Source organism: Sceloporus occidentalis, unplaced genomic scaffold, assembly GCF_023333645.1.
Source record: "Sceloporus occidentalis isolate IW3139 unplaced genomic scaffold, rSceOcc1.0.p SCAF_9, whole genome shotgun sequence".
Taxonomy (NCBI): Eukaryota; Metazoa; Chordata; class Lepidosauria; order Squamata; family Phrynosomatidae; genus Sceloporus; species Sceloporus occidentalis.
This window is the reverse complement of record NW_028316989.1, coordinates 8,495,573-8,520,005: the sequence shown is the minus strand read 5'-3', so window position 1 is coordinate 8,520,005 and position 24,433 is coordinate 8,495,573. Positions and strand designations below refer to the sequence as shown.

Genomic DNA, 24,433 nt, shown 5'->3' with positions numbered 1-24,433 from the left:
ACATGTTGCTATGGAATGGAACAGTGGCTGCATAGGATAACTGAGAAACAGAAAATAGCTAGACAGCCTTGCAAAATCATCATCATGAAGAACGATTAAATAATATGCCAACTTTAATGCTTCTATGCCAAGTTTAGAAGCTACTTTTTGCTATTATTATGCTTACATTTGTTTAGAATTGACAACTGTAATGTACTCTATTGGGGGCTGACTTTAAAGACAACTCTGAAACTACAACTCTCATTGGATGCTGAGAAAGAGGACTTTGCAACTAATATTTAATTAGTTTGTAATTCTAGTGTTCCAGTCAGGCAAATGCAAACCAAAACTGAAAGGCAGAGCAGATGTTAAAATTACAGTCTAAAAGAAGAAAAGGAGGGGAAGAAGAGACACAAACATGAGACACAGTGAAACAAAACAGAACATTGAATTGCCAATGAAGAGTGCCAACCCAGCCTGCAAAGTGATGGAGTTCTACTGTTACAGTGTCATAACTGAAAACACCTTGTCCTATATCCCAGTCAAATGAACCTCTGCTGCCAATGGGTTACAGGGCAAGGTGCTCTGCCAGTCCACATACAACTGAGGCTGCAACTGTGCTTTAATAAGAACATAGGAAGAGCCCTAATGGATCAGATATAACTCTAACTATCAGAACATTCTTCCTAATGTTTAATCACACTTAAATTTATTTGGTTGATCTCTCTTACCGTCAATGGAGGATTCTGGATTCTAGTACTATGGATGACTTGCCCATTTCCTCCATTTGGAAAACAATTTTCTACTGCAAAAATATACAAAGAAAAATGGCAAGTACATTTCTATACCGCTTATCAGTACACTTAAGCAGTTTACAAAGTGTAAGGTAATTGTAAGCTAATTGCTCCCAACAATCTGGAAGGATGCAAGTCTGAGTTGAGTTTGAGCCCCTGGCTGGTACTGAACTCACAACCTTATGGTTTGTGAGTGAATAGCTGCAGTACAATCATTTAATCACTGCACCATTGGGGCTCCTATCAAACCCCAGAAGACCACAAAAGGAATAGAATGCAAAAGTAATCTTGATGCTTACTTAAAGTAAAATGAATAAAACTGCTTTCCTCAATTTGATGCCTACCTAATGCTGGGCACACTGGCTGGAGAGGGTAGGAACAACAGCTCAACACATCTAGAAGGTACAAGCCTTGTGTAATCCACGGATAAAGGATGACAGCTGCAGTGAACATGGCTAGGGTGGGAATAACCCATGGTTAGGTCACAACAACATGGTACTGGTGGAAAGAACACAATCTTTGCTCCACTCTGCACTGAGCCCAAATTCATCCTGCGGTGTTCACTTCCTTCCACTCTGCCCCCCCCCCCCCCCATTTCTCCAATTGGCAGCTTTTAAACTGCCAGTTTTCAAGCAGAACACTAGCATTCATCAGCCTCCCACCAGGTTTCAGCCCTGCCTGCCAGAATGGAGTGACTAAGGTGGTGGGTGGAAGTGCAGCAAGTTAAAAGCCCAATTTAGTAGCTTGTGGTGCCAAATGGAGGCTGCATTGTCAGGAATTGGGCTCCCTCAAACAGAGAACTGGGTGGTTTCAACAGCTAATGAGTTGCTAGGATAAAGAGTACAGTACAGTACTGCTAGGATGTGCAAGACTATGGGGGACAGAGAGTCCAAGCATGTGCCATTCTGGCTACACACACACGTACTATGCATGTGAGCATATAGTACAGTACATAATGACATTTTAAAAATTTGCTATTTGGCATATTAAACAGCTATCAGTCGTACTGGATGTTCAACACATTGTGCTAGTTATTTTACAGCATCATTTGAGACTGGATGGGGAATGTGAGCCCTCCACAACCCTAGCCAGTGGTGGGGGATGTTGGAAATGGCAGTCTCACAGTTTAAACTGCCATTCTATCACTCTCCTCCAGGACGGCAATTCATCACACCTCTGATGCTGCACCGGCCAGTAATTTCACCAAGAATCCCATTCAAAGAAGCATGCTGCATTTAATGTTTCCACAGGTGACTCTTTCTTTTGAGGTCTTTTAAACAGAGACTGGATGGGTATCTTTCAGGAATTTTGCAGTTGTGTATTCCTGCATGGCAGGATGTTGGACTACTAGATGGACCTTGCAGCCCCTTCCAACTTTTAAGGTTTTATGAGACTATCTTCTGCCTGAGGCAGGAATTTCACCACGCCTAATGGTAGCTCTGGCCATGCAATGGATCAGCAGTTTGTCTTGGTGTAGTAAAGTAACTATTTATGGATGCATTCATTGTATTTGTTTGATTTTTATACCATTTTCCCCAGAAGCTTCTGGCTGAGACTGAGCAGGAATCTGAATGTGGGTCTCTGCCTTCCTTGTCGAATACTCTAAGCACTATATCAGACCATTTGTGGAATGGGCTTTGCTAAACAGGAAGAAACAGCAAGAGAGAGGAAAAAGCCATCTTTCAAACTGTTGAAGTTTCAAACACAGTAATACCATGTCCTCAGAGTTTCACATTTTCACTGTGCTGAAAATGTAATTTGCAGTCTCAGGGTGCATCACATCAACTACACACCAGTGATGACCGACTATGAAAACTGTGTGCAAGCAATGCTAGGCCAGCTGAATTAGCATGCTCTCACTGAACTTGGCAAACTGCACTACAGCAATCATTTTGAAGTGAGGTACCCAGCCGGCGTCTGGCACCACTCTGTCAGGAATTCTAGATAGCACTGCCTCATTAGGGCTTTGCTCCAGGTGGTGCACTCCTCAGAAACCACAGCTGCTCTCACTCCTACCTATCACACTTACACTGGAACAAGACGGAAGATCAGATGGAGAATTACATCCTCACCTGGGCTCTAATCTGAACCCTTCCCCCTCCAGAGAAACCTTAGAGCATAAAGCCTTTTTGCAAGTTCAGATTTTAGTGCCTTCCATTTTTCTGGCTCTGATATCCTGTTCCGCCTCCCCAAAACAAAACAAAAAAACAAATTGGAAAAAATACTGCTGATCAAGATACACCAGTGATTTATTATAAATAATAATATTTTCACTTATTTATTCTGCCTTTCCTCCAATGAGCTCATGGGAACGTAGGTCTTCTCTTCCCTACATTAATAATCTTATGAAACTGGCCATAACTAGTCCATGGTGAGTTTCTTGGCACAGCGGAGACTTGAACTTGAATCTCTCATGTCTGAATGCAACATTCTAGTGCAGGGTTTCCAGGCTTCTATGGAACCCCAGGGTTTGATGAGAGGTTGCTAGTGGGTCCACAGGAGCTTGTGTTTGGAAAAAATAAATTTTGACCTGTAGATATTTTTAAATGCAGGGGTTCCTTGAGTTCTGAAAATTATTTCAAGTGTTCCTCTAGGTAAAAATGGTTGAGAAAAGCGGCGCTAATCGCTACATCACATGGGATTTTCAGGACTGACAAGCATTTGCAGGCAGATCCCACGGTTCAGTGGCAAAATCCATGCTTTGAGTTCATGAGGTCTCCATTTTGACCTTTTGCATCTGCAGTTAAATTGTCAGTCAGCAGGCGATGTGGAAGACCTCTGCCAGAGATATGGGAAAGTCATAGCCAGACAATACTGGGTCAAACAAATAAATAGCCTGACCTAGTAAATGGCAGTTTCCTCTGACTAACTGGGGTTATATAGGTCACAGACCAAACTAATCTAGAATAGACAGATTCTGGTTTGGAAGGTAAATATGTAAAGGGTACTCACTGTGCCACAGTTTGGACTCTAGGTAGTGAGGCATAGGGTACCAGGTCATATATTAAGAGATTCTGGTATTGATCACGCTACAGCAATTGTCACAACTAGAGAGCCAAATCTATCAAGGTACTGCTCCCTGCTCCAGATCCCATTCTTGGATTGGTGCTCTAGTTCTACAAACATTGCAAGGTATTTAGGGTCTTATTGCTGCTCCTCGGAAAAGCAGCAGAGGCACTGACAATACTGTGCGACAGCAGCAACAACAATATATGGGGAATATGTTTCTTCCACAGAAGGTCTGCAGTTTTGCAGTCGGGGAACTGCACATTGAACTAGGTCACAGGAGATGTGAAAATCAAGACTTTAAACCAGCAGAGCTCCTTATTTTTCTTTGGAAGACCCAGTGGCACAGTGTCCCACTTCCCAGAAACCTAATTTTAATAAATTGTTCAAGACTATGACTTTAAAAATGGTTGCATGCCATGGCGTCTAGACTGTCTCCAAGACTCCACCGTCTAGAAGACATGGCATACAATTTCAGAGAGATATACAAAACCCAGAGCTGCCATGATGGATTAGACCTATCAAGTTTAACATTCTGTTCACAGTTGCCAACTAGCTATCTATGGGAAGCTCAGCAACAAGATGTGAATGAAACTAACCACTACTACTCCTTGTATCCCATCTTTAATAAGGGTGTAAGACGCATAAGAGAATACTGTGGTGGCCCAAACATAAGAGACAGGGACTGCAAGGGGGAACTGGTTTTGCTACAGGAAAATGGTTGCTGCTATAAAATGGAACTTCAGAACAATCCACATCTGTTCATTCCAAATGCCACAGTAAACTTATACGAATAATGAGCACCATTTAATGCACATTACATGTTGCAGCATTTTAGACACTGTCGACATGTCCGGAATAAGCTCTTCTAGAACATGGACACATATAGCCTGGAAAACCCACAAAAAACTATAGATGCTGGACATGAAAGCCTTCACTGACCCCTTCAAAGTGAATACCTGTCAGCCATGTTATTCCACACCCCACAGATACTGTATGTGTGGGATGTATACATGGCGATGACCATGCCAGAGAATAACACATAGGAACCACAAATTCCTGTTCTACCCCTTAATGCATGCTGCCAAAAATACTTTCCATATCTATATATATATCTGCAAGTGCAGGAAAACAAAGGGGTACTGGGACAGTGCAATGATAATAGGAAAACCATGTTTGCAATTGCATTCCCACCATGCACCAGTTCATTCTTCCTTCCCTGTCAATGGTTTGAATGCTGGTGACACATTCTAGCGTGGGAGTTGTGTTAGCTTGTGTTTTTGCTCCTAACACCTTGATTGTGGCTTAAGCTTGTCATGCAGCCAGCGCTGCTCTGTGGCTGAACCTGCGGAAGCATGGTTTGTTGGTACATATGAAAGACATGGAGAGCCAGTGGGGTGCAGTGGTTTGAATGCAGGACTAGGACACTGGAGACAGAGTCCGATTCCCCACTCAGCCATAGAAACCCAATGGGTGAATCACACCCTCTCAGTCCCCCCCATAATACCTTTGATAGGTTTGCCACAAGTCAGAAATGCCTTGAAGGCACACAACAACAACAAAGCAAATGAGAGAAGGGGTAATGTCTTTAAAATACCCCCAAGTCCCCTTCTTGCAGAAGAGAAGAAACTGCCTTATCCCAGGTCAGCTTTTTGTGCCTTTGAGGCTGAGATGCCCAACATCTAAGATGTGCAATTTAGGCTGAGGGTGCCTAAGGTGGCCCAGGTGTGTAGTGACTGATAAGGAGTTTGCTTTTAGTCTATCAGCACATTATTGCAGTGCTTTATAGTGTTGTGTTTTATCATCCAGGTTCCAATACAATGGGCCCTCGGGGTTTGGTTCCAGAATCCTACTGCAATGGATGTCAAAATCTGTGGATGCTCCAGTACCATTGAATACGCTGGTGTTGTAAAATGGCATCCTGATATATAAAATGCAACAATCAAGGTGCGCTTTTTGGAACCTATATATATTGTTTAATATTTTCAAGCCATGGATGGTTGAATCCATGGATAAGGAATATATGGGTATGGAGGGGTGACTGTGTGTGTCTGTGTATATATACACCCCCACCCCCCCACACACATACACACTTGTCCCTCCATATTCGCTAGGGTTAGGGGCACAGGACCCCCATGAATGTGGGAAAACCACCAATAACAAAAGCACTACGTTTTCCCCTGAGAGGACACCTCTCCAGGAATCTCTAGGTCCTCCAGGGCAACTCTGTGGTCCACATCTGCCAGACATTGACCATAGAGAATTATGTGACTTTTGGTCCAAGCTGACCATAGAGCTGCGCTGGGGGACCTAGATATTCCTAGAGAGAACATATGAATAACATCTGTGAAGAATCAAAGCTGCAAATGTGGAGGAATGTGTGTGTATATATGTATGTGTGCATATAGATGCACATCTATCTCTATATATTTGGTGGAAAGGGTATTCTAAATAAAGGTGGTTGTGGTTGTGGTTGTTGTTCTCCTCCTGTGCCACCTGCTCCCCAGGGGACCCAGCCAGACTGCTTTCCCCTTCCTTGCCCCCATGAATGCCATCCATCCCCTCATCTGCTAGCCCTGAGCTTCCTGCCACTCGCTGCCTGGGCCCTGGCCCTGGGCTCTTTCCTGCCTCCTCTCAGACCTTCCTCCGGACAAGAGCCTCCCTGCCCCGGGCTCCCTTCGGGCTCTCTGCGGAGAGGCTTCCAGGCGATGTGCCCGAGAGCTCTGGGCCAGGGCTGCCCTCCTTTGGCTGGTCGGGGCTGGCTCCCTGGCACGCGCCCATCGGACTCCCCCCCCCGACCCTGGCCCCCTGGCAACCCCCCTCTTCCTCTTCCTCCTCCTCTTCCTCACCTGGGGCTGCCCCCTTCCCACTGCTCCGCAGACAGCTGGCTCTGCCGCTCCTCTGCCCCCTTCTTTTCCTCCTCTCCTCTTTTCACTCTCCCTCTCCCCTCTTCTTCCTCTCTTTCCCCCCTCTCCTCTCCTCTCCTCCTCTTCCTCTCTTCTTTCCTCCTCTTCTTTTCTTCCTCCTCTCTTGCCTTCTTCCCCTTCTCTCTTCCTCCTCCTTTCCTTTCCTCCTCTTCCTCTCTTCTCTCTTTCTTCCCTTCTTCTCCTCGTTTCCTCTTCCCTCCTCTCCTCCCTCCTCTTCCTCTCTTTTCTCCTCCTCTTCTTTCTTCCCTTTCTCTCTTCCTCCTCCTTTCCTTTTCTTCCTTCTCCTCTCCTTCCACCTCTCTTCCTCCTCTCCTCTTTTCACTCTCCCTCTCCCTTCTTCTTCCTCTTTTCCCCTTCTCCTCCTCCTCCTCTTTCCTTCCTCCTCTCTTCCCTTCTTCCCCTTCTCTCCTCCTCCTCTCTTCTCTCTTTCTTCCCTTCTTCTCCTTCCTCCTCCTTCTCTTTACCTGCAGCCGCCTTCCTCCTCCTCCTCCTCCGAAGCGCACCGAGCCACCAGCCGCCCTCCTCCTCCTCTTTCTCTTTGGCTCCAGCCTTTGCTGCTTCTCGCATGGAATTGGGGGAAAGGGAGGGAGGGGGAGCCCGAACGCGGCAGAAGGGGCGGAGCCAAGATTTGCATACCAGGCGCTGATTGGTGGCGTCGCAGAGTCGGGGCACGCGGCGGAGAAGAACACAACCGCCCGGGCAGAAAGACCAGGGCTGCATCCCAACTGCAGGAAGAACCCACTTTTCACTGCCTTGGCTCCATGCTCTGGAATTCTGGGAATTCCCAGAATTCCAGAGCATGGAGCCAGGACAGTGAAAAGCGGGGACCTACTAAAACAAATGACAGTCCTTGCCCAAAGGGAAACCCTACTTGCCCATAGAGAATCATTTATGGGTTCCTTTATTTGGTGTTGAATGTTTTAGAAACCCAGCTTCTATATTCTCTATGGGCAAGTATTCTCCAATGATTCCCTATGGGGAAGTATTCTATTATTCTTTACGGTCAACTATTTTCCTGTTATTCTCTATGGGCAAATATTGTGTGCATCGCGTTAAAGCGGGGTCAAACCAGGTTAATCCTGCAATGCAGATCCATCCCCAGAGTCCCTTGGGCCTCGCCATCTCTTCCCTGCCTTTTGCTCATCCATTGCAAAACTCTTCCTCCCCTCTGCTTTCCCTCTCCTCCTCTCCTCTCTTTTTCTTCCACATTTGTCGATCGCTGTTACTGGGTAAAAAGAGAAAGAATGAAAGGAAGGAGGGAAGGTGTCGATTGGTGTAGCTAAAGAGCTTTTGGGAGGTTCTGGTTGGTTCCGATGGAGGCTGGTTGTTGCCAGGTCTCCCAAAATCGCAAGCAAAAGCCGGGAGGCAGCTGTTACCAACCAGAGAGGAAAGACTGGAAAAGAGGCATTTCTTTGGGAGATGTATCCTCATCATCAGTGACAAGATGCACAGGGCAACCGGGTGTCCTCCTTTTCCAGGACATGCCCTCCATCTCAGCCTCCTCTCCAGGAGGAATCCCAAACTGCCCTCCATTTGGAGCCTGACTTAAAGCCAAAACACCCTGCAGACATAATGCAGTTTGAAGCTGCTTTCTGGTTCAGTGCTAGGGAATCCTGGGAATTGTAGTGCACTGGGGCACCAGAGCTCTCTCTGACAGAGAAGGCGAAATGGCTCTCAGAACTACAGTCCCAGGATTCCCTAGCAGTACTGAGCCAGGGCAGTGAAAGCAGCTTCAAACTGCATTCATTCTGCAGTGTGTTTTGGACCTTAGGCTCCATCTGTGCTGCTTTCAACGACAGTGGCTCAAAGCAATGGGAAACTTATATGCAGACAAGACAGAGGTGCTCAGGTCAGTCCTAAGGCAGATCAGGGAATAGGGACTTTGCTTGTGCTGGATGGGGTCACACTCCCCCTGAAATCTCAGGCTTGCAGTTTAGGTTTGCTCCTGGACTGAACATTGAACCTGGATTCCAAGGTTTCAGCAGTGGCCAAGAGTGCATTTACATAGCTAAAAGTAGTGTGCCAGCTGCGCCTGTTTCTTGAGGCGTCAGATCTGGCTACAGTGATGCATGCCGTGATTACATCCCTTTTGGACTACTGTAACACACTCTACATGGGGCTGCCTTTGGAAACTGTTAGGAAGCTTCAGTGGATACAGAATGCTGTGGCTTGAATGCTGAATGGGGCCAGCCATAAGGAGCATATAACACTCTCTTGTTGAAACAGCTTCACTGGCTACTGGTTTGTTTCCAGGCACCAATACAAAGTCTGGTTATGATCTATAAAGCCATATACGGCTTAGGTCCAGATTATTTGAAGAACTGTATTTCCCCATATGAATCTGCCAGAACACTAAGGTCTTCAGGGGACACCTGAAATGCAAGAGGTTGAACTAGATGACCCTTCCAACTCTGTGATTCAATGATTCAGAGTTACACTGAACAAATGCACGGAGGATCAAGTGGTGTATTTCTTCCTTAGCTTTGGCATGCTAGAATCACAGGCTATCTTATCCATCCATTCTGGAAAATATCCAAGTATTCCCAACATGCACTGCCATGTTGGTTTGCTTTTAGCCCAAGGCACACTCGAAATAGAACTTCACTAATTTCATCCCACCTTCCACATTGAAAATTGGATGCTTTCTGCTTGAGGGCTCAGTCAGTCTCACACACTCCTACAGTCACACCCCCTACCAGCTACAAAACATGAAGCGCAACCAAAACAATGCTCTCCACTAGACAGCGTTGCATTGCTAATCCCAGGAGTTGTCTGCACAAGCTTCCCAAGGCGAAGCAAACGTCAAAGCTGATCCAACTGGTGCAACCTGAAGTAACCACTGGAAATCTGACAATTCAGTATCTTGCAAGCAGACCTGGCGCACACAAATATTTGAGGCAATGTCTCAGCTGCCACTGATACAGAATCCTGTTATACTCTGTACTCTGCAGGAAGGTGTAAAATTGTGTTTTTAAAAAGGAGTGCTTTCAGTGATTGCTACTTTATCCATAGCATGCTTGCAAAAAGGCTTCTCTGCTGATTTTGCAACATTCTTCACTTTCCCTCCCCATCAAAAGAAGTCTATTTCAATGAATATTATTGAATCAACTTCTTTAGAATGTGCAGACTGGAGGGGCTTGCGATATTCTATGGTCTTTGGTGTCATGTTGTACGCCTTGTGTCCAGGTGTGTAGTTTGTAATGTCTTTTTTTCACCTGGAGCAATCCATCTGTCACTGGAGAACAAGCCCAAACACAGCCCTAGGGGCTATTTTTTTAAAAATAGTCTCAGATGTCTATGTTTGCTTTTGATTTTTCTTTTTAAAAAGTGTCTTATAGTGATGCTTTCACCTCCTTAAAAGGCCAAAGGGAGAAGTGAGCAAAGTGTTATGTGTTAGGTTCAAAGCCCCATGACAGGCTGCAAACCTTGAGGGTTTGCTCAGAAATACAAGGAGATGCACTTTTGTCTTCTAGTCCACATACTGTAAGTATCTTGATGTGCCATAGCATGGGAAAAACTGGTGTGTGTTGCAACACAACAGGTAGGCTTGGAAATGCGAGAAATACAAGATGTGTTGCCAAAGAAAGGGAGAGTCTGTATGCAGACTTTACCATGGGAATCCCAGAAATCATCCCAAGATGTTAGATATGCCAAATGCTGGAAGGGCAAGCCTTTAGGAGTGCTCAGTGAAATAAATGACAGGGAATTTTAACTGTTGTGTAGAAGAGGGGATTTCAGTAGTGCTGCTTAAATGAAAAACAACACTTGCTGACATTCCCTCTTCTGCTACACAACTATTAAAGCCCTGTCCCTGATTTAACCTGGCAATCCTAGTGGTCCACCAAGTGTAGCATCATTGGGCAAGGAATTTTCTCACTGACATTATATTATTGAGAACTATACTTACTGTAATGGCTTGATCTTATATAGGAAATTAGGAGTCATTAACTTTACAAAAGATCTGCTGCTAGGGGAGATGAATTATGACCTCGCCGAAATGGAGACAATACTGGACTGCAAAACAGAGGTCTCTGTTGAGAGGCAAATGGACTTTAAATTTCCCGAACTTTGAAAATCTCCCTATTGCCATGGCCAGGAAGAGGAGGAGCCTGCTTGCACAAAATATATCCTCCCCAGCATAACATCTTTACTAAGGACTGAAACAACATACAACAGGCATCTAATATCTCCAATTGTTTTTCCTCCCTCCCATTTGGTTTTGAACATCTTGCCTGATGAAGAAGCCCATGGAGCTTTAAAAGTTTGCAACAAGTATATTGTGCACTTCAGTTGGCCAATAAAGGTATCACTGATGGATTTTGTTTGCATTGCTTAGGTGTTTGTTTTCCTGGTGATTTTGTTGGTTGGGTCTTGTTTCAGTTTTCTGTATACTGCAGGATCCAGGAGTTCCTTGATTTGTATTGTTCTGTTTCCATGATTACTGTTGCATTGCCTTTCTCTGCTGGGAGTATGATGATTTCTTCGCCCGAATTGAGGTCCTTGATGGCTTTTCCTTCTTTTATGGTTATGTTGCTGAGAGATGGCTTCGCCTTGCATAGAATCCTTACTGTTTCTCCTCTTATCTTAAACTGAGTGAATCCTATGGGTGGCTCTTTCATATTACTTTTGCACTGATCTTGTTTGTGTGCTTATGTGTTATTTTTTGTGGACAAACAATGTGTTACTTTTTGTGTCCTTTGCTTTTGATATCTTTCCACGACAAACAGCCAGATTAATATTTGCTGTTTCTCCATCTCGGCCTTTGCCTCCTATTTTCCTTGAAGTAAATTCTTTCTCCTTGAAAGAAATTCCTTTCTCCAAATCAGTGAAGCACAAGTTAGAACTTGCTTTGATTCTCGCCTCTTCCGCCAGCCTGACTCTTTTGAATATCACTGAGTGCTAAAAATCACTGGGAAGATTTTTGGGGGGAAGGGAGTGACAACACAAAGATGTCCTGACAAAAAATGCATGAGGAATCTATTGAGTTGGCTTCTTCCTCAGAATCACCCAAGCCATCAATGTCCAGGGTCAGCATCATGATAGATTTGTGGCCAGAGAACAAGTCCCACTCTGTGGAACAGGCTACAAGTCAAGTAACTGTTTTTTTACAGTCTACAAACCAGATAAACAATAGATAGATTAGAATATTTTCAAATTAAGAATTACATATAATGTATACAAAACAGTGTTAATATATATAGTGTATTCCACAACTGCCCCTGAGATTGTCAAGAAGGCAGTAGGCAACGTAGTGCCACCCAAGTCTTTTGGATTATAATTCTCAAGATCCGGATCACTGCAGGACAAAAAAAGAAAGAAAGAAAAAAAGAAAGGAAGGAAGCAGTAAGGGACCTGGTGCCGAATGCACCGGGTTAAATGGGTATTTTTGTGTCCCCCTCCTGCAAACTGTGCCATGTGCAGTCGGGGCCAATATGAACACCAACAAAATAACCTGGGTTATTTCATAGTGTGGATCACACCACAGATGAAAGCTGGGAAATGTGTGGCTGAGGAACATCAGAGCCTGGTCAAGTTGTCAAAATGTTATTAATGAAGGGAAAACACACAAGCTAAGAGAGGCTGCGGCAACTGAGGGCAAACAACTGTTGCACTTGGAGCTCAGTTTGCAGCAATTGAAGGAACCTGAGGACAAAAGCGGGGAAAGTGGGAGGAGGAGAGAGAAATTGGGACATTTTAAAAGCAGCTGAAAAAAGTGGGAAGAGAGACGATTAATCAGGAATGCCCTGCCAAACTGAGACAATTGGAGGATGTGCAGCGACAATGCCGAAATGAGTACCATATAGCTTTGGAGATACTATTTTATTTCTCCCACAGCAATCCACTCTGACGATGCTGAAGACTGCTTGCAGTGATAGTTAGTCCGTGGTTCTCAAACTGAACCTCAGTAACTGCCTCCCTCCTTCAACTTCCGCTCAAACAGGTGGCTAGCTAGCAGCTAGCAGCTACACCTCCCGAGGAGAAAAGTTGTCATTCCATTTCTGCAAAACCCAGAGATTATTTTGTCTCCATTCAAAGAGCTCATCAGAGTTCCTAATTGCTGTCGCCCACACACAGCACAGTGCGCCTGCAAGAGGCAGCTAAATAGGGAAGCTGGCTCTTGTCAGGTTGTCAGCCCAACTCCAGCCTTTGCATGGCTCCTCTAAGCGAGGCTCTCAAGTTCAGGTCATGACACCCATGGCCCAAGTGGATATGTATGCCCCTTTAGACCACTTAAGAGTTCTCAGGAAATGAAACATGTAGCAAACAAACCATTCTGTTAAAAGCATACATATAAAAGTGAGGTTCAAACTGGCAAGAAAAAGAAGGCATTAGACCAAACCATTGTTGCTGCCCAAGGGAAACAACATTCCCTGTTTCACCTAGAGTTGCCAGAGTCAAACTGGGAATGGTTCCTGTATCTTCGTTGTGTAGAAGAGGGAATTTCAGCACCTAGTTGAGTGAAAATAGTTCTCTTCTACACAACAATTGAAGGTACAGAAGTGCAACCCTAACTGCACCTGAGGACAAAATGGTAGCTTATGGAGCAAACTGGCCTCTTCCAAACACTTAAGTTGGTTATGTACTACTCTGCCACTCATACTTGTCTGGTTTCAGAAGCTAGGCAGGGTGGGATTACCCATATTTTTATGTAAGTGAAAGTAACCCAAGTTATTTTGGCAACAAAGGCAGCAAAATCACACAAGTAGCTCTCTCCCATCCCTGGCATGCCGGTCACTACCATGAGGTAGTTAAGCATCAGGTGGCAGATGCTGGGATGCAGTGAAGGCAGCCTCTCAAACATTTGTCCTGAGGTCTCCCCCTTCCACTCCCTTCTTTTGGAGGACAGAGCTATGTATTACATATTGTCTGTCCTGCAGCCCTCAAACTCTTTCTGTCCTCGTGTATGGCAGAACAAATGATATCTCATATTGCCAATGCAAAGTAAGATTTGGCTGCCAACCCCATCATCCTCCATACATGGAATGGAGAATGACAGAACACACATGTCCTTTGGTTCAGATAGTAAAACATCCTGGACCACCTCAGACATACAGTCACGAAGTGGCAAGGTCACATTCTGGTCAGATATTTCCTTTTATAACAGCTGAGCTTTTTCATCCTTCCTTTAAATTTTGTATTCTTTCTCTCTCTCTTTCTTGCAATGCTTCTGGCCTTTGATGCCGCATATGCTCTCAAAAGCACACCCACGCAAATGACTTGTGCGGTAAAGCACAGCTCCGCTCAGGAAGGAGCCTTGTCTCCCTCTTGTTATGAATATTGTATCCCTTTGCTTTCCCATTGCCGACCATGGGCTGCCCTCCTCTTGGGATTATTCAAGATGCTGCTCAGCAGCGCCACACGCTTCTGCTTCATTGGCCAGCAGCCCTGAGTCCCTCTGAATAATTCAACCCAGTTGCCACACCACTTGTCTAAATAATTCATCTTTGGGGAATGAGAGACAGTTTAATCGCAGTTAGAGCGGGGCTGCTGCCAGCTCCTGTTCAGGATGGTTGTTTTGTGGGTCATCTGAGGAAAAAATCCCACCACCAGTGCTTTCTTTAGAGGAGGAATTGGAAGGAAAAGCAACAGTGTTCAGCTTTCTTGTGACTGACTGCCCTTCTGGTCCCATGCCTGGTCCAAAGGCATTTCTTCATCTGCTCACACTGGCAGAGCCAGGCAGAGCCATGGCCTGTCACCAACTCAAGGGGCTTAGCCAGCCAAATAGTTTAAGTACACGAGGCAGAAGATCTCACTACCTTCCCCTCCTAACTCTGGCATTCCACATCACAAAATGCACAAAATCTAGTAATATCAAATTAAAGAGGTAACGTATGCTATATATCTCAGGCCCGGGTTATATTTTCCTGTATGAGCCTGCCTACGTTATGAGATCTTTAGGAAAGGCTCTTCTTTCCATCCCACCAGCCTCACCAATATTTCTGGTGGGAACGTGGAAGAGAGCCTTCTTAGTGGCCCTTAGCTGACTTCCATTTTAATGTTCACTTGTATGCTTTTAGCTGTACTGTTCATTTTGAAATAGAAAGACTCATAGAGCCAACTTTATATAAACATTGGCAATGGCTGCCCCCAGGACTTATTTCCTAGAGAGGTTAGACGGTGCCCTCCTTGCTTCCCTTCCAGATAAACTGATGAAGATTTGTTTTTCTGACAGGTCTTTGAGGTCATGAGGAAAAGGCCTTTAATAATGTGCTGCATTGTGTTGTTTTTCTTTGCTTTTCATTGTATTGATAGTTTAGATATATTTTAAGTTTTGTACAAGAACTTCTAGCTGTGTCTATGTTAACTTTTGTAACCCACCTTGAGTCCCCAGATTGAGAAGGCATCATAACAACCACCATGTACTGCCATTTCATGGCACCCAAAACCTCCTGCTTGAAGGAGATACTTAACTCTGCCTAATGTTAGAGCTGGGCCTGAACAGTGATGCCATCAATAGCATCCTCTCATTTTCAAAGGACAAGGATGAGTGTCTAACCCTTATGCAGCTAGAACAGCACCATCTGCACACAAAACGGAAGTGACATTAAGCTTGAGGGAAGTTCCAAAGTTTGCAGAAGTACAAAAAGAGGTCACAGAGTGATTCCAACTGCAAATGAGCGAACTATTCAATATCTATATGAAGTCACTGGTTGAGGTCATTAGACATTAGGAAGTGAGATGCCATTAGTATGCTGATGATACTCAGCTCTGCTTCTTGTTGCCAAGGTTGGTAAGGCTATGCAGGTGCTGGGCCAGTGCCTAGATGCTGTAATGGGCTGGATGACGGCCAGTAAACTGAAGCTGAATCCCAATAAAGAAGTTTTTTTCTTCTGATTGATGGTTCTTTAATGGTTCTTTAATCCAGAAATTGGCATTGGTGGGAAGGTAACAGTGTTCTGTGTAGTTATGCTGGCTACATGATCAGATTTGTCTTTGACAATGCTGGCTCTTCGGCTTAGTAATGAGCATTGCCCCATACAGTCAGTCACAACTAGACAATCTTGTCAAGGGAAAATCTTCACCTTTACCTTTGGGACTTCGATACCCGAAGGGAATGCATCTCTCTCAATAGTCCTCTCCAAGACCCTGATGTTTGCTGGCCCTCCTTTGTGTCTCACCAGTGGCATTCCACTTATGCAATTCTCTCTCTTTAGAGGGCCAGTTGGCACCCATGTTGGTTTCATTTCAGTGCCTAGTTAAAACATGGCTTTTTATTAAAGTTTTGCTAGATCATTTTAGAAGGGGCACAGTGCCTTCATCATCTTAGGGTGCTCAAGTAATCAAGGGCCATGATTTTGGGAGCTATAGTCCAAAAGTACCCCCCTCAATTATGTGCCTAGCTCCAGTCATTGATCATTAACAATCCCAGGTGGACACATATTTTATTTGGTCAGTATTTTTCATTTTGGTTCCCCAAACCACATATTATCTGTTGTAAGCATTCTTGGATAAGTCCAAAATTAATTTATATTCTTGTGTTCTTGCCAGAACCTTCCTGCCATCACTGTATCAAGCACGGTATTATGTATTCTGACTGCCTGTAGTAAGACAGCAGGCATATGTACATCATTTGCTATTTGTTAACAGGCCGTGCCAGGGATAGCTTTTGGTACTTTTTTGTGTACAAAGGAGATGTTCTATGGGTAACTTTAACGTGTATCTCTTTTTAATTTTCCAAGCTGCCATGGAAATAATTTTTCTGTTTCGTTTCATCTCCCCCCGACCACCATCTTGAGGGGGAGAGACGAGGCCTGGCCTGGAAAGACTAAGAGCCCTCCTCCCGACCACCATCTTGAGGGGGAGAGAGGCCTTGCAATTTTTTGTATTGTATTGCAATTTTTACTGTACACCGCTATGATCATTGCGGAATAGCGGTCTATAAATAAAACTTATTATTATTATTATTATTATTATCAATAAAGAGAAACAACATGCTGCTGTTTAGATCAGGAAAACAAACCACACTAGGGAATCCATAAAAATGGGAAGATCATCGGTGAGCAAAAAAGGTTAAGAATAGGTATTGAGAGTTTTCCCACTAGAGGAAGTAAAAGGCAAAACTCAAGGGAAAACATTACACCCTCCTAAATGTATAGCTGGCCCAAATTTATCCAAGGGCTGGTCTTGAAACAGGCCAGATGGCAAACCACATATTGCTCTGTTAGCTCACCAGACAGATTTTCAGCTCATGTGAATAATTTGCTCCACACAATTCATCACATTCTAAAATTAATTTCTGGACTATATGCACAACCCAATGGATCATGGATATATAAAAATTGCATCTCCATCAAATTCCCCATATGGGCAGCTTGATGTTTTGCAAACCTTCACAGGCATCATCTTTGAGATGAGAACTACACACGTATGCAACAAAACTGCAGTCTGTTCGTAAATGCCAAACTGTAATTGGATCCTTGTACAGCTGGATGGGAGGGATTTTGAGAAGAGATGCAGAAACAAATAAAGATAAAAGAACCTCAATAGCCCCTCTCTTGTTAATATGCAAGTGACAGGTCAGCTCTGGGTTGATAGGTGGACAGGAGGCCATTAATGAATGCTAGTATGCAAAGCATGAGAAAACTATGGGAGGTAAAGGAAAAACATTATCCATGTAATAACTGGGAAAGACAGTTGGCAGCTTTGGATCACTGCCAAGATCCATCCAGCTCAGAGCACATGGTATTTTTGCCTTTGGGGAAATAACATATTGGAATTGTTAGTGTGGACACTTCATTTTCTTGCATCCTATTTGACTACAAGGAATGTAGATGGCTCTTATGTATAGATGCATCTAAATCTGTTACAGGCCAAAAACCCAACAACAACAACACCTTCACAGAGGCGATATTGGCATGCAATACCCAGCATTTCTTATCATTAGGTATGTTTGCTTGGGCTGATAGAAGTTGTAAATCTGAACAATATCTAATCTAGGTGTACATAAGTGAATACCAACACGCCACATGGCTTACAGATGGCCAGTTTGCACATTGCATCTATTGTGATATACTATGCTATCAACAATAAGAAGAAAATCAATGCATTTGAGATGTAGATACCGTGGAGAGCTCAAAAGACAAACAAATGGGTCCTTGAACAGATCAAGCCTGAACTCTCCCTGGAAGCCAAGATGACCAAAGTGAAGCTGTCATACTTTGGCCACATCATGAGAAGGCATGATTCATTAGAAAGGGCAATAACGATAGGAAAGGTAAAGGTTAGAAGAAAGAGGAAGGCCGGAACTAGATGGATAGACTCAGGCAGGTCATGGGCACGGATTTGCAGGACATGAGCAAAGCAGTGATGGACAGGAGGTTTTGGAGATGTCTCATCCATAGGGTTGCCATGAGTTGGAGTTGACTTGAGGGCAGCTAACAACAACACAAAAAGCTGTCAGTAGTATTATTACCTAATTTTATATTCTATCTTTAGCCAGCATAGCCACACCACCTTAACACTGACAATCAAGAACACCTTCTGTAAGAAAGCAAGGCAGGTATTGCTACTCATAATCTGTGCGTGTACAATTCCATATGTGCATAAAGAAGATCCATAAATATATTTTTGCAGTGTTCCTTTCAACCACCAAAATAGCTTTGCACTTTGAGTCTCCAAAACTCCCACCCAGAATCCAAAGAGTGTTCCACAACCAAGATAAAGATAGATCACATATTAAGATCTAAGAGCACCATACTGTGGTCAATTATGAAATAGCACCTTAACAGAACTCCATTTAAGGTATATAGTTAAAACAAATCTTTATTCTCCTAGCTAGGTGGATGTGCTTTAGTGAGAGATAATCTAAGCAACACCTGAGAGTGGAGACTTCTGCTTGTGTTTTGGTTTAAAATAGGAGTAGTCATTTGCCTTTATTCCTCTTAGCCATTCAAAAAAGGAACTTAATCCAGAACAATATTCAGACCACAACTGCAGCGCTGTTTCTTTGATACTGCAAAGTGTCCAAATTCCAAACTAAGCTCCTCAACAGCATTTACTGCCATCTCTTATTACAGGTATGCAACTACTTTCCTTCTCCCTCTCATGCTTTTCTATTACATACACCCTCCATCCAAAGGCACACACTTTTATCTGCTTTTCAACATCTGAGCACACAGTCATTGGGAGATGTTGCCTCCAGATCAGTTTATGACAAACTTAGAAGCCATTCACCATCTACATGCTGCAACTTGGGTGTCCTAATTTCACAAAAGTGTCTTCAGTCAAGATCAGCTTTCTCCATTAAGCCTTCAGGGTTTGTCATAGCGAGAAATGTTGGCTAGTGAGATTCCACATAACTACTTTTTTGATGTAGCAGGACAAGATGGTGATGGACACATAACTCCAGTTCCTACACCCCAAGTATCAGCTACAGCCATGTTGTAATTTGAGGAAATGCATAATTCATTTTTTTGCTTCAGCTGCTCTGGGAGAGCCTTTCAAACCCATTTTCCCCATAATAATTGTCTTTGTTGTTTCCAGTGATTTGATAGAAATAGATGAATGAATGCTTCCTTTTCACTTAGAGCCTTCACCTCTCTTTAGATAAGACTTGGTGACATGGGGCTATTGATCAGAGCCAAAGTCTCTTCTGGGTTTTTTGGTATAGACATGGCTTGACTGATTTCTGGTGTCAGATCCCCCATCTTTGTTTCACTTGCATGGTCAAAACAGATGGTCAGACTTTTGCCACCATCCAGCAAGTCATCATCAGAAGCATCCTTCCCAGCTGGGTGAGTCACTTGTACTTTCCCCTTTGCCATAGGCTTGGCTTCACAAGGACCAGAATCTAGGAGGCCTGCTTGGCTCTTAAAAGTAATAGGATCAGCCCAGTCCATTGGTTTCTTAGTGGCAATATCTAAAGCACTGTTTTCATTCTCCTGGCCTCTTACCATCATTCCCTCTTGTGTTTCATGTCTTTCTTCTCCAGTTGGTAAAGCATGAACATGCAATAATACACTGAGATCCTCCACTACCGATTCTTCTAGGGTTGAACTCCTGGAACAAACATCTGGATTGTCTGAAGAATGATAGAGTGTTTCATAATGGTCATCACTTGCTTTGCTCAGTGGGGTGGTCACTGGAAGAGTACTGGTTGTACTCACACTGTCAAAATCTTGTACCCTGATGGACACACAGAGAGGATAGAGAGAGAGAGAGAAGGATAAGGAGAGAGATTATTCTTTTGGTGGTGGAGGCTGAAGACTCCATCGGTAACCCTTTGCTCACCCCTGCAAACTAGGGAGTTTAAGTTTTTCATAGTACCAAAATCAGCCTCCAGAGCACGGCTGGAGGACAGGTGATGGTTGGACAGCAGTGCAGCAGCAATTTTGTCTGCTGTAAAATTTGTTTTGACTTGTTCCAGTCTGATCCCATTGCGTGCCCAGGTCAGCATTAAAATTGCATGTGATAAACTCCAAATCAATAATAGAAAGCTATCTTATACTGGGGAACCTTTGGCCCTCTAAATATTTTGGAGTACAACTCCCACAGTCCCTTACCACTGACCATGCTGGCTTCTGGGAGCTGCAGTCTAAAGCATCCAGGAAAAGGATGATCCATCCTTATCTAGGACAGAATTCTGCAGTTGTGGCTTTATATTGGAGTTCTAGGGGCAAGGCCCGAGTGTGAAAACCTACTGCTTGACAAAGAAGTGTGATGCTGTGGCAGCTTACTTGCTAGGAGCTTCCATGGGTAAGAGAGTAGAACTTGAGAGCCCGAGTACATCATTTTCTGGAGCATCCATCTGCTTTGTGGAGGAATAGTCTGCATTCTGCAATCTCCTCTGCAGAACAGCCACTGCAGGGAGGAAAAACCAGTCAAGATTGGTTTATCAGGTTAATTTACCTAGTGTGTTTGTTCCACAGAAAGTTCTCTCAAAGGATGTAGCCACAAACACTTCAGAATCATCCGTTCAAGGCATTTTGAATGAGAACATCATAGAGGAATGTCGGATATAATGTTAATTTGTATTGTTCAGTTGGTTTTACACGAACTGGATTTTGAACTGTGGGCAAAAGTTAGAGACTTTGATGAAAAATAGACACTGTTGACAGGGCTCACTCAAAACATTTTGTTGCCGCAGGGAAAAGATGACACCACCTTAGTTCCATGATATACACAAGCTGACCAGACTGCCAGCCACATTTTTTATTCCAACACTGGTGACAGGACAGCATCTTCTGTTGCAACTCATAGCAGCAAAATAGCTCAGGCAAACACAGAGCTGTCATACGGCAGCTCTATGCACTCTCTGCTTCTTATCAATAACTGCCGGAAGCAACAACCCGACTCTACCTCATTGCAGGGCTGGCACTAACTATTGAGATGCTTTCTTAGTCCCATAGAGCTGGCACATCCAGGTCAATTAGCTTAAGGCTTTATGAAAGAAAAGGTTTCCAACAACATAGAGGAACATCTCTTATGCCCTTTAGGGCCCATGAAAATTACTGATGTATGCGAATATCAACGCACATGACTAAATCAAGTACATAAGAGACCTCCTGGATCAAACCAAAGATCTGTTTAGCCCAGCATTCTGTTTCCAATAGTGGCCAAGCAGACGAGAAACCAACATCCAGGGTCCATGGAAACTAGCATTCCCCAGCTGTTCACCACCAAAACATGTGTCTCCCTGATTCTGAAGGCTATATACTTACATTATAACTACATATACCCTTATTTTCTAGGGAAGATGGATCTAGAAAGAGATTACCCACTGAATTTGATTTCTCCTACCTGCATTCTCCATTTCCAACATAGCTGCCTCTGCTTCAATTACTCTCCGCTCTAGATCTTGCTTCTCCATCAGCTGGCACTCCAGGTAGATCTTCAGCCTCTCTATGAGACTGAACTGTGTACAGTCAGCCAGCTCCATGTATAGGAATAAGAGAAAATACCATCACATGTCAAACTCAGGCTTTGCTACACATACAGACATCATCTTGAACCAAAGTTAGTCCATCAGTACAAACGGTCTGGCCCAAATGATGGTTTGGAGTAGGGAAGAATGTATACATATTTGCTTTTGGATATTTAATTGTGATGGAAAGAACTTGCAAAAGAATTTGGAGGAAGCAAGCAGGTCCCTCTATTCTTAGCCACACCTTGGCTACAATCCTGTATGGTCCAATGGGGCTAATAGTTCTACAGCTGGGCATTCACTGACTCTGGGAACCTGTTGTGGGTTTGTTGCAGCATACACATCCCACATATCCATTCCAAGCCTGCTGGTAGCTGTGATGGATCAGAGAAGCATCTGGTTGTGTCACTAGAGCCAAATGTGAAATGTGGTCCATGGGGTCCCCAAATTCTCAATTACATCATCATTTTATGCATGGTTATGGTAACATAGCCAGATACTCCCTTCCCCAGCTCTCCATCAGGTAGAATTGCAGCAACTCAAGGGTAGATCCATGGATCAGTGCAGAGGGAGGAAGAGAATATTAACATCCACATGAATCAAAAAGGGACATACACCAGCATAAGGATGACCTATGCTTGCAAATGCCATTAACAGGATGCCAGTGTTTGTGTGAGTGTGCATATGTGTACCTTCAAGTTGCCTGTCAATTTATGAAGAACCCTGTGAATTTTTTTAGGAATTTGTCAGGCAAGAAATATCTTAAAGGTGGTTTGCTATTCCTTTCCTCCGAAATATGTATCTACTGAATCTGGTACTCCCTGCCAGGCTCTGTTGCAAGTATTAAGCTGACCTTGCTTAGTTTCCAAGATCAAATGGGATCTGCTTCCTTCAGAGTGTTTAGATCAAGCAATATAATCAAGTATATAAAGCCTTCCACCACCCAAATGACCAGTTCTACCTCTGGAAACACAAGACGGCCCATTTCATTTAGCTGGCGGGACAATTGCTTGTTGTTCTCCATCGTAGTATGCAGCTCTTGTTCAAGGTCTGCATGAAAAAACACCATAATGTCAGATACTTCCAGGTTTTAGTTTAAGCTTCCCCCTCCCTCTTGTTGTTTTTGTTGTGTACCTTCAAGTTGTTTCTGACTTATGGCAACCCTAAGGTGAACTTATTATGAGGTTTTCTTGGCAAGATTTGTTCAGGGGGTGTTTGCCCTTTCTTTCCTCTGAAGCTGAGAGAGTGTGACTTGCTTAAGGACATCCAGTGGGTTTACATGGCACAAGGTTATATCTTCTAGGTGCCATTGAATGCTGTAGCTATGGTGCAAAAGGCATGTTGCATGTAGTTAACAAAGCTGCAGCGTTCATGTTTGATCCAAAGTTGGATCTTTTTATATGTATCCTCATTTAAAATATTTATCTTCATTTAAATTTAAAAATATTTTTTGAAGAACACCCTTCAAATAAGATGTTTTACCATAGATGCGCCTCAGGTACGTTTCTTCAATATCATGACTTGGTGTGTCTATGGTTTGATGCATCTCTTGAGGGAGAGAGGCTTGAGCCTGCTAGAAGGAAATAATACTTTGTGATAAGACTTCCTACTGCTAGTACAGACCCTCCAACTTTCCTGGTTTGGCAGGGACAATATCTTCTGCCATTCCACTTTTTCAGCTGCTTTTAAAATGTCCCAGTGTCTCTCTCCTCCTTCCACTTTCCCCCTTTGCCCCGGGCTTGCTTTCATTGCTGTAAACTGGATTGAAAGTGCAAAAGTAGTTGCATTCAGTGTGTTGGGGCAAGAAACTCTCTGCTTGATGGTGGAAAGATAACAGGGACGGGGACAACTGAACTTTGTTTGGTATTGTTCTACTGCATTCCACATAGAGATCATCCTGAACAAGGCCTGGGAAACTTAGTTTTTGGACTATGAGAATCCTCCCGCACCCATCATGGGAACTGGTGGCTCCATCCCTGTACTCACATTTTCCTGGACACTCTCATTTTCTGGGTTGATGTGGCTGTCAGAGATGTCACCAGATTGTTGCTGCGGCTGCTGCTGTGTGGGATCTACACTGAGGAAAAGAGCACAGCTATAGTCATATCTGGAGAACATGGAGGAAGCAGAAACTGCATAGTAGAAGTGACAGCAAGAAAGAGACCTTCCTCTACTGGTTGCTCAAAGCATAGACTTGATACAGCAAAAGCTGGAAATTAAAATTTTTGAAAAGCATTTTAATTCTTAAGAAGCAGTAAGCTTGAGGATTGTCAAGGGACATTAGGGAATTCAGTGCCAGTTTCCAGTTTGGAGAGAGCTTCCAATACTAATTTCGTTCAACGATAATTCCCAGAGTTGTCATTCGAAGCAACCTTTACAACCCTTTCCCAAGATCTGGGGTGTGCGTATGTCAGGCAAACCATCTTCAGAGTTCAAGTAGCCTGTGAGATTCTCACTGCGCACCCTGTATGCAAAGGGATTTTGGAGCACCTTTGAGACTAACTGAAAGAGAGATGTTGGCAGCATGAGCTTTCGTAGACTTGAGCCTACTTAGGAAGCACAAATGCTTTTTCAGTCAGCTCAAAGGTGCTACAAGAACCCTTTGCATACTTATTTTCCAGACCAACACAGCTTTGTATTTGATGGACCAGTGTTGGTTACATAGCACTGAAGATAACCATGACAATTAACTGAGAGACATTAGAAGAATAACTGGATGGTGCTAAGTACTGACATAACCTTCTCTTGTAGTGGTTGTGTCCTTTTACTTTCCCTCCCTGAAACAGAGTTCAACCACCAATAGGTCATTCTTGTTTACATTCTTCACAATGAATTGCAATAACTGCAAATATATATCCATCCTA

The 24,433-nt window shown here is 43.7% G+C and overlaps 1 protein-coding gene across 2 annotated transcripts in view; it reads right to left on the bottom strand.

Moving 5' to 3' along the window:
- Positions 1-7,199, bottom strand: part of LZTS1 (leucine zipper tumor suppressor 1) — a 36,630-nt gene extending 29,431 nt beyond the window's left edge. The window contains exon 1 of one of the 2 annotated variants that reach the window (XM_089537523.1): positions 7,171-7,199. The gene's annotated coding sequence lies outside the window, so the exon portion shown is untranslated. Of the gene's footprint in view, positions 1-710; positions 790-7,170 lie in introns of those variants that run through there. The other variant, XM_089537522.1, reaches the window with a different exon arrangement.
- Between the last annotated feature and the right edge of the window lie 17,234 nt (positions 7,200-24,433).